The 9,437-nt window shown below is 39.3% G+C and overlaps 1 long non-coding RNA gene across 1 annotated transcript; it reads left to right on the top strand.

Annotated features, from left to right (window-relative positions):
* The first annotated feature begins 4,919 nt into the window (after window positions 1-4,919).
* Window positions 4,920-8,186, top strand: LOC116515135. The gene is made up of 2 exons (XR_004256196.1): window positions 4,920-4,960; window positions 7,592-8,186. It is a non-coding gene; the product is annotated as an uncharacterized LOC116515135 (long non-coding RNA).
* Window positions 8,187-9,437: the final 1,251 nt, after the last annotated feature.

Below are 9,437 nucleotides of genomic sequence, written 5' to 3'. Positions count from 1 at the left end.
GCTATAAAAAGAGGTAGCATAGTCTCAAGGCACTTCATTTATGAGAATAAATCTGAATATATAGTCTAATATTCTCTCATGGGGAAATCCAGTTTCTACCCTAAAATCAGTAGGGTTTTCCCCCTCCAACTTAGAACTGAAATTTGTGCATTTCATAATTCTAAGTTAAGATGAATTTCTATTTTTCTTCTAAAAACAGCAGAATATACTGGACTCTTAACACTTCCCTTCTTCTCTTTAATGTATGAAGGAGAGAAATAGGTTAATGTATATATATAAAAATGGTTTACCTGCACAGGATTATTTTCGCAAGTGAAGATATGTGAATAAGATTTCTAGGCACATTCAGAAGAGGCACAGAAGGCTTTTCTTTTTTCTCCATAACTCAATGCATGAGATTCAGGTCAATATATATGATTATTTTAATTCTCTCTTTGGCCCATGTAGGAAGGACTTGACTTTCCTTAGAAGGTTTTTTTTTTTAAAAAAAAAAAAACTTTAAACTTAAAGATTTTTAAAAAACATTTTTTTAATAACTCCTTAGCTACTTAGAAAAATGAACTTTTGCAACTGCATATCCCAAGGCATATCCCAAGGCATGCTAACTAACTAACTAACTAACTAACTAACTAACTAACTAACTAACATGTACAAACACACACACACACACACCACACACACACACACCACACACACACACACACACACACACACACACACACACACATGCTTTGTTCGCAGGCCGAGGTAATGCCAGACACCAAGTTGCAGTGAACCATTTATTAACAAGCTAGCATTGAATTACAACAGGCAGAGAAGAGAATAGCCGTCTGACGGCTATTTGTAAGACCGCTCCCAGGCGGCCAGCCAATCCACGGCTACGTTTATCAATCAGCAAAACCCAGCTCAGCCCAGGTCAGCAGAACTTAACTCTCCTTGCCCCCAGATCGCGCAAGCTTAGTCAGACAGATGGGCGGGCCGATGGGGGATCTGCTCTGACCTGCGCAGTGCGGGGGACGATACTGATGGAGAAGGAGGAGTGTCACAGGTCTCCAGCGATGGACTCAATGGACAAGGAATGCCCACAGACTCTGCCACCCGAAGCAGGATGACCCATTTCAGGTACGGGAGCTGGCGTGAGCGAGTCGGGCTGTGAAGGAGGCGAGGCTGGCCATGGTGCAGAACATGGCCAGGAGGTGGCGTCAGAGGCCAAATTGGCGTCCTCTCGGGACAGGAAGTCAGAAAGGTCTTCAGAACCCTGCTGCTGTAATTGATTTACATGCCGCCGCCATTGCTTGCCATCGTCAAGGCATACCCTGTAAGAACAGGACCCAGTGACAGCAGTTACCTGACCTGGCAGCCACTTCGGGGTGAGGTGCCAGGATGGGAAAGAGAAGCACATGGGAGGTGGAATGGAAAGGGCAGGGATGATGGGTATGGGAGTAGGGGGAAGAAAGGCCCCTGTCAGACAAACACTTCAACATCTATAAATACTCAGGCAACATCGAGTCATCAGTTAGAACATATATAAAAAGGCTCAGAACAGGTTATTGTCACATTAGATCAAATGTCAGGTCACAGAAGCAACCAATTTCAACACAACTGCATCAGACTACTGAGTCATAGGTATGTTTTAGGCTGGTTTCAGTTGATTGTAATTCTAATCCCATGCATTCTTCATTAGGGGATGCAAACTTAATGTACTAATAAAATCACCTCATTCTTGTATTCCACATCAGTTCTGAGAGAAAAGGAAAAATATAGATATAGATAGAAAGCAGAGGTGGGTTCCTACCAGTTTGCACCAGTTTGGTAGAACCGGTTCATCAAATCTACCGAACCGGTTAGAAGAGGTTCCACCAGTGGACCCAGAAAACAGGCCACACCTACAGAAGAGTTTCCAAAAAAGTTTGAAACCCACCACTCAAACAGACACACACACACACACACACACACACAAACACACATACAGACTCACACAGAGAGAGAAAGAGAAAGAAAGAAAGGAAGGAAGAAATAATAAAAAAGAAAAAAAAGTGAGAGAGAGATGAAAGAAATAAAGGAAAAAGGGACAGAGAGACAAAAGGAAGGAAAGAGAGAGAGGGAGAGAGAGAGAGAGAGAGAATACATGGCCAGCAAGCCACTCCCACCAGGTCACATGGCTGGCAAGCTACTCCCACAAAGGAGGCACACCCACAGAGTAGGTTCAAAAATGTTTTGAAACCCACCACTGATAGAAAGCCATTCTGTAATCCTCTCTTACATTTTTTATCTGGGAACAGATAAGAAGCCATTTTGTGGGAAGTAGCTGATAACCTTTACATTGAAAAGCAGCTCTTATTCTTCCAATGACAGAGAAAAGATTGCTGATGTAAATACTAGAGAGAAAGAAAGGGAGTTCATATTTTAATTTTTTTTAATCTCAGCTAAAACATTTGAATTTTTGCCTGCTTTCCTCTCCTTCAACATGCTTTTTTCATTCCTTTCTTTTGTGATTTAGCCTTAATCTAGCTAAAATTGGATATCAATTCTAATTCTACCTAGACTTTGGTGCAGTAGAAGGTGGATATGTGGTTCCGTAACTCTAGCATTCTTCAGAACAGGAAAAAGGTTGCAGGTGGTACGCCTCAGTATGAGCATACCGGAGCCTGCCCGGAGCACCGGGTACCATTCCGGTATGGTGCTCCGGAGGGCCCACCCGCCCGCCCTCACTCCTTACCTGTCTTTAAACTACTTGGCACTTCCATGCATGCGCACGGCGCGCAGAGCGCCTGCGCGATGCTCCGCTGAGCAGCTGGAGCATCATGGAGACTCATGGAGGCATTGCTGGACAGTAAGATGCATATGTGCGCTGTGCATGCTGCGCACATCCAAGTGGACGACATAGGGCCCGTTCCAACCAGTATGGTTGGATCTGGAACTCACCACTGATTCACAAGTTCTGGAGGTAAGTTGTTCCACTGATTAATTGTTCTAACTGTCAGGAAATATCTCCTTAGTGCTAAGTTGCTTCTCTCCTTGATTAGTTTCCACCCATTGCTTCTTGTCCTACCCTCAGGTGCTTTGGAGAATAGTTTGACTCCCTCTTCTTTGTGGCAGCCCCTGAGATATTGGAACACTGCTATCATGTCTCCCCTAGTCCTTCTTTTCACTAAACTAGACATACCCAGTTCCTGCAACCATTCTTCATATGTTTTACCCTCCAGTCCCCTAATCATCTTTGTTGCTCTTCTCTGCACTCTTTCTAGAGTCTCCACATCTTTTCTACATCATTGCAACCAAAACTGGATGCAGTATTCCAAGTATGTCCATACAGGTATGCAAATCTGCCTAGACAGAATTCTTATTACCTTTAGTTCCCTTTCTACAGTCAGCTAAAATTTTAAAACAAATACCCAAATAATAACTTTATATAATGTTAATCATGTGTGCTAGGCAAAAATAAGCCACCTCTTGGTAAGAGAGGTGGCATGCAAGTCTAATAAATAAAATAAAGAAGCAATGCTCCTTTAAGTTCAAGGGCCTCTTCAACCAACCCCAACTGCTCCTCCTTACTTTTTAAATTTTTTTATTATCTTCTCATTTGCAGTCAATCCATATCATAGTACAGATTGCCAGCTTCTTCTTAGTCAATTCTCTGCCTTGGATGGAATTCAGCACTTATAGCTACACAAGAAGTTTAATCTCCCTGTAAGCTAGGAATGATAGCTAGCTGATCTCTGGTTATGAAAACACAATGGAGGAGGGAAGAGAAGAGTAATACCCAGACCAATGGATATTCAAGCCACCTACCAATTATAGATTCAGGTAGGCAATAAAATCCTTTGCCCCAGGCCAAGAGACTATCATCTCATGGGAAATGAATGTTGTTGGCTTATAATATCTGTTATGATACTGCTATTGGGTTGACTCCTGTTGGAAAAGGAGCTTTTTTCGCTGCATCCAGTTATGAAAGTAGTTTTGTTGCTATAGAGTCAGATGAGGAAGGAATAGCAAAAAAATGATTTCACTGTGAACTTCAGATGCACAGACATAGCAGAACCTGTTGTCTGCAAAATACCAGATTACTGCTACAGATAGTTATCACTTAATGACTGCTCTCTTTAGCCACCATCCAGAAGTATGATGGCACAAAACAGTAACTTTACAACTGGTCCTCACATTTACAAGCATTGCAGTGTCTCAATGGTCACGTGATTGAAATTAGGGTGCTAATCTCAATCACGTGCCCATTGTTTATCTCTGTTTATCTGGGTGTTGATTGTGAAGAAGAGAGTTTTGGTCTTTTTGTTTCTGTTTTAGCTTTTTGACTGATCCCTTTTGAATAGCATGTGGATATTGTTTGTCTCTACGTGCCAGTTGATGACTGATTTATCAGAGTGCCAGGCTTTCAGGAATTCTTTAGCATTTCTGGACTTAGCTTGGCCTAGAATGCTCCCAGTTTCTCAGTTGAAATTATGGTAAAGTCTGTCCATGTGCATGTTTAAGGTGTTTTCATCATGTCTGGTGGCCGGGACTGTTCATGGATGCATTCTGATAATCAGTCATGACTATTCTACATATGGCTGTTATAGTTCTTATAATGTATGTTATAGATGACACCTGTTTTTTCCTTCCTCTGGGGCTTATGGTGGTTCTTTTGGTTTACATAAGAAGCTTTGAATGTCTTTAGTTTGCATGTTTGCTATGATAATGCCCCGTGTTTGCAATAGTTTGATTATTTCTGAGATGCTTTTTGTGTATTTATCCTTAATAAAATCCTTCATTGCACTACAGCTTAATTAAGGAACTATCAAGAAGAAAATAAGGAAACTCCTACCAAAAGTGGCACAGAAGCAGCGATGGCGCACTGGTTAGAGTGCACTACTGCAGGCTACTTCTGCTGATCACCAGCTGCCAGCAATTTGGCACATCAAATCTCACCAGGCTCAAGGTTGACTCAGCCTTCCATCCATCTGAGGTAGGTAAAATGAGAACCCAGATTATTGGGGACAATATGCTGACTGTAAGCAGCTTAGAGAGGGCTGTAAAGCACTTATGAAGTGGTATATAAGTCTAAGTGCTATAAGTGCTATAAGACACTGTATATAAATTTACAGCAAAGCCTACACTTTTATAGATGTCACCTAGTTGGGTAATGAAATGTCTTCAAGAAAGCAACCCAGCTCAGAGAGCACCAAGAAGGACTTCACACTTCAACCCTGAGCTACAAATATTCATTTCTTGCTGGCTATTTGTATAGCAGCTGACAAAATTCAAATTCCTTGAGTTTTCCTATAATGAACTTTGGAAAATGTGTCCTGCCTTTTTAAGGCTTCTTCCCACTACCTGAAGGTTCATTCTTTACTTCAATATTAGAACACAATTATTTATTTAATTATTGGACTTATTATCTATGTTTTCATTAAAAGAAGCGCTCAAGGCAATACCCACTAGAGGAATGTGTTTTTAAAATGCCCTTGAAATGTTTATTGTTTAAATTGAAAATACAACAATAAGATTAAGAAATAAACAGCGGGGAGGTTGCGCTTCTCTGCACTGTGGAATAATGATGCCAGATAGCTTCTAAAAGTGAAATGGCTAATTAATCGCTGGCATCTCCAGGTAAAGTAGCAAAAAAAATATATCTGCATTTTTATTTTCCTTTTTTTTTAATACTCTACTCTTGTAGTAATAGTTTGAATTTATTTTTTCCATTCTTCTGCATTGTTGGCTGAAAAAACAACAACACCCAGAAGCCTCTTAAGTCAGCAACATATCGGATTAGTTAGCCAATGGTCTGGCTTAGTTTAAAGTAGCTTCCAAGATTTGTGTTGTCAAAAAGCTAAAGGCTGAAGTGCTGTATTTTAACTGTTTCAATGGATTTAATACCAGTTTTGCAAACTGCCATGACTAAAAAATACCGTATTTTTCAGAGTATAAGATTCACTGGAGTATAAGACGCACCAAGGTTTTGAAGAGGCAACTTAAAAAAAAGTTACTCCTGGGGGCTGGGGAGGCAAAACTGAGCAAGAAACGGGCTGTTTTTCACTCATTTCTGCCCTCCCCAGCCCCCCAAGAGCTCTCCGAAAGCCTCCTACAGGCTCTCCGTGACCATTTTGGTGAAGAGGGCGAGGCTTCAGGAGGCAAAAAATGCTGTATTCAGTGTATAAGTCGCATCCAGATTTTCAGCCTCTTTTTTGAGGGAAAAAGGTGTGTCTTATACTCTGAAAAACACAGTACATAAATTCTATAAAAATGCAATGACCAGCTGTCTGCAAGGATATAAATCCTTCCATTCCCACCATCCAATCAGAGCTGAAGAAGCTTCTGAATGAGAGGCGAAACATCTTCAAGAAAAAAAAAAGTCCAGTGGCTTCCTGAAAAAGCATTTTGGGACAACCATGACCTGGATGGCTGAGAATCTCCATAGACATAAATTCTTTAATTAATAAGATGATTTTAAATTGGACAAAAAATCAAAACTTAAAAATGTTCCTCCTTTCTTATTTGTAATGTAGTTCTACCCTCAGTCGTGTGTCTTCCAGACAAACTAATTGGCTATAGAAGCACCCACAGATAAATTGCCAAAATAACAAGATATGTTGATAAAGTAGAAGTTGACATTTAGTATTTAGATTTCTGTATCTTGCATTTACTGTTGCATGTGTTGTGAAAATATCCCAAGTGAAGTTGGAGAGAGAAAGCAATGTGACCCTCCATTACATTATAACAACAATGATTATTGGCCAGGGGAAAAAGGAACTTACCCAATAATAAGAGTTCTCTCCCTTCCTCTCATCTATCTATCTATCTATCTATCTATCTATCTATCTATCTATCTATCTATCTATCTATCTATCTATCTATCTATCTATCTAATTAATTTTGTGATTAATAAAGAATAGCTAGAAAAACTTACATTATAAACATATACAACATTGTTCAAGAGTATTCCTTAAGGTAAAGGTAAAGGTTCTCTTCGCACATATGTGCTAGTTGTTCCCAACTCTAGGGAGCAGTGCTCGTCTCCATTACAAAGCTGAGGAGCCGGCACTGTCCGAAGATGTTTCTGTGGTCATGTGACCGGCATGACTAAATGCCAAAGGTGCATGGAATGCTGTTACCTTCCCACCAAAGGTGGTCCCTATTTTTCTACTTGCATTTTTTTTTACTTGCTTTCGAACTGCTATGTAGGCACAATCTGGGATAAGTAACGGGAACTCACTCTGTTACGCGGCGCTAGTGATTCACACTGCCAAACTGCCGACCTTTCTGATCAACAAGCTCAGCATCTTAGCCACTGAGCCACTGCGTCTCCTAACATCTCCAATTTTTTTAAACCAGTTGGAATCTGAAATGGCCATGCCAATTCATCAGGTCAGCTAGTATTTACTTCAGGGTACTTATTCAAAGTTGTCTAGTTCCTGCTACTGTCAGAATAATGTTATTTCATATTTTCCCTTTTTTTAATTCAGGATTTCCCCCCACTTGTATGTATGTATGTATGTATGTATGTATGTATGTATGTATGTATGTATGTATTTATTTATTTATTTATTTATTTATTTATTTATTTATTTATTTATTTATTTATTTCACTTTATCCCAGGTTGGAAGAGGAATCAAGATACCCTTGTAATTCCATGATTGCTTGTGCTGGAGGAGAAGGAACAATTTTATGAACAAGGATTTCTTATTTTGAGTAGAAAGATTCATGCAAAAACCACAGTTCTCAAATACATAAGCAAATGACAAATCTGAAAGGGCACAGGCTCTGTTTGGACTTCAAAATAAGACGTTTGATTATGAATAATGGTCTAATCACACAGTCCTACCAGGCTGTATGCTTCAGGCCTAATTGTAATCATTATTTTTAAGCAGTTAGAATTACTTGGCCTTCATGTCCTACAAAACTAGCAAAGCAGACTGTCAATTGCCAGCAATACCAAATATCTGTCATATTGATTAAGAAGAAAGAACGTGTAGGATTTTAGTTAGATATGGGTATTAGCCTGAAACTTTCACCTTGAAATATGATTCCATTCTTTCTTCTTTGCTAAACAGATTTTTTTTTTAAAAAATAATAATTTCGCCTTCTATTGATCACAGCGCTACTCTCTCAAACTGATTCTGCACTAATATTCATTTGAATAAGGAACGAAAAGCGGCAGACTAGCCTGGCCTTTCTCATGAACATGTCTGAATGACAGATGGCTAAGCAGTAGCCTGGGAGCAAGTTCACATATGCATTTTCATCACTTCATGACTGCAACATCAGGACATGATTTATATGTGCAAATGAGTTAACAGAATGGATAGACCTCTTGAATAGCCCCACATCATAATGTTTTTAGTAAGTTAATTCATATACTTAGCTGCCAGACATCAAAAAAGCAGTAGCTCAGCACAGAAATCTAAAGGAAGTATGAACACAGATTTTGATTCAGACTCTTATGACCATAATTAATTTTTTTTTGCTGAGGTTGGAAGTGAATAGGAAGCCAATGTAGTTCTTGTGGAATAATAAAGTCCCAATTTCAATTAAGTGATCTAAATTCTGAAGGCAACCTAATGAGAAAGAAGGACTCACTAGAGAAGAGCCTAATGCTGGAAAAGACTGAGGGCAAAAGAAGAAGAGGACAACAGAGAATGAGGTGGATGGATGGAATAACTGAAGCAGTTGGTGTGAGTTTAAATGGACTCCAGAGGATGGTAGAGGACAGGAAGGCCTGGAGGAACATTGTCCATGGGGTCGCGATGGGTTGGACATAACTTCGCAACTAACAACAACAAAATTCTGAAAATCCGGGTATGCATAAGATGAAGCTTCTTTAAGAACAGTGACATTTATACTGTAGATATAGTATTTACTGGGAGACGTAAAAGGTACTTGAACTCATTTTGTCCATAAATGCTGTTGTTGGTCAAACAAAAATGCATGTTGTTGGTCAAACAAAAGAGACCTCTGAACATCTCTATTATGTCATGGGTGTTTCCCAAAGCCGCAACTACTCTCTTTCAGGGGTGTAATAGATGCAGGTCCAATAGGATCAAATAGTTCCATTTTCAAACTTTTTATACATTTCAGCTTTGGTAGTTGTATCTCTTCCAACCTATTTACATTCACAGTAGAGATTAACCCATATTGCATATTATTACTACATTAATTAAGAAAATCATCATCTCAGTGAAAACCTTGTAATTTTAGGATAATTACCTTATATAGTAATTTCTTATCCAGTTCAACAAAAAAGATCTTGAATCACTTTTTGATTATCTGAATTTTGCATATCTTTGTGGCTGATTGTTGTTAGAGTCTACATAGACTCTAAAGGCAAGATGAATGAATAACTGTATCAAGTTTATATGTTTAATTCATTTCATCAACTGATTATCCAACATGGTGTTGACCAGTGTAATACAAAAATGCCTGCCCATCCTATCCCAAATCCAAT

Source organism: Thamnophis elegans, chromosome 11 (assembly GCF_009769535.1).
Source record: "Thamnophis elegans isolate rThaEle1 chromosome 11, rThaEle1.pri, whole genome shotgun sequence".
NCBI classification, from domain to species: Eukaryota; Metazoa; Chordata; class Lepidosauria; order Squamata; family Colubridae; genus Thamnophis; species Thamnophis elegans.
This window is presented reverse-complemented; position numbering and strand designations above follow the sequence as displayed.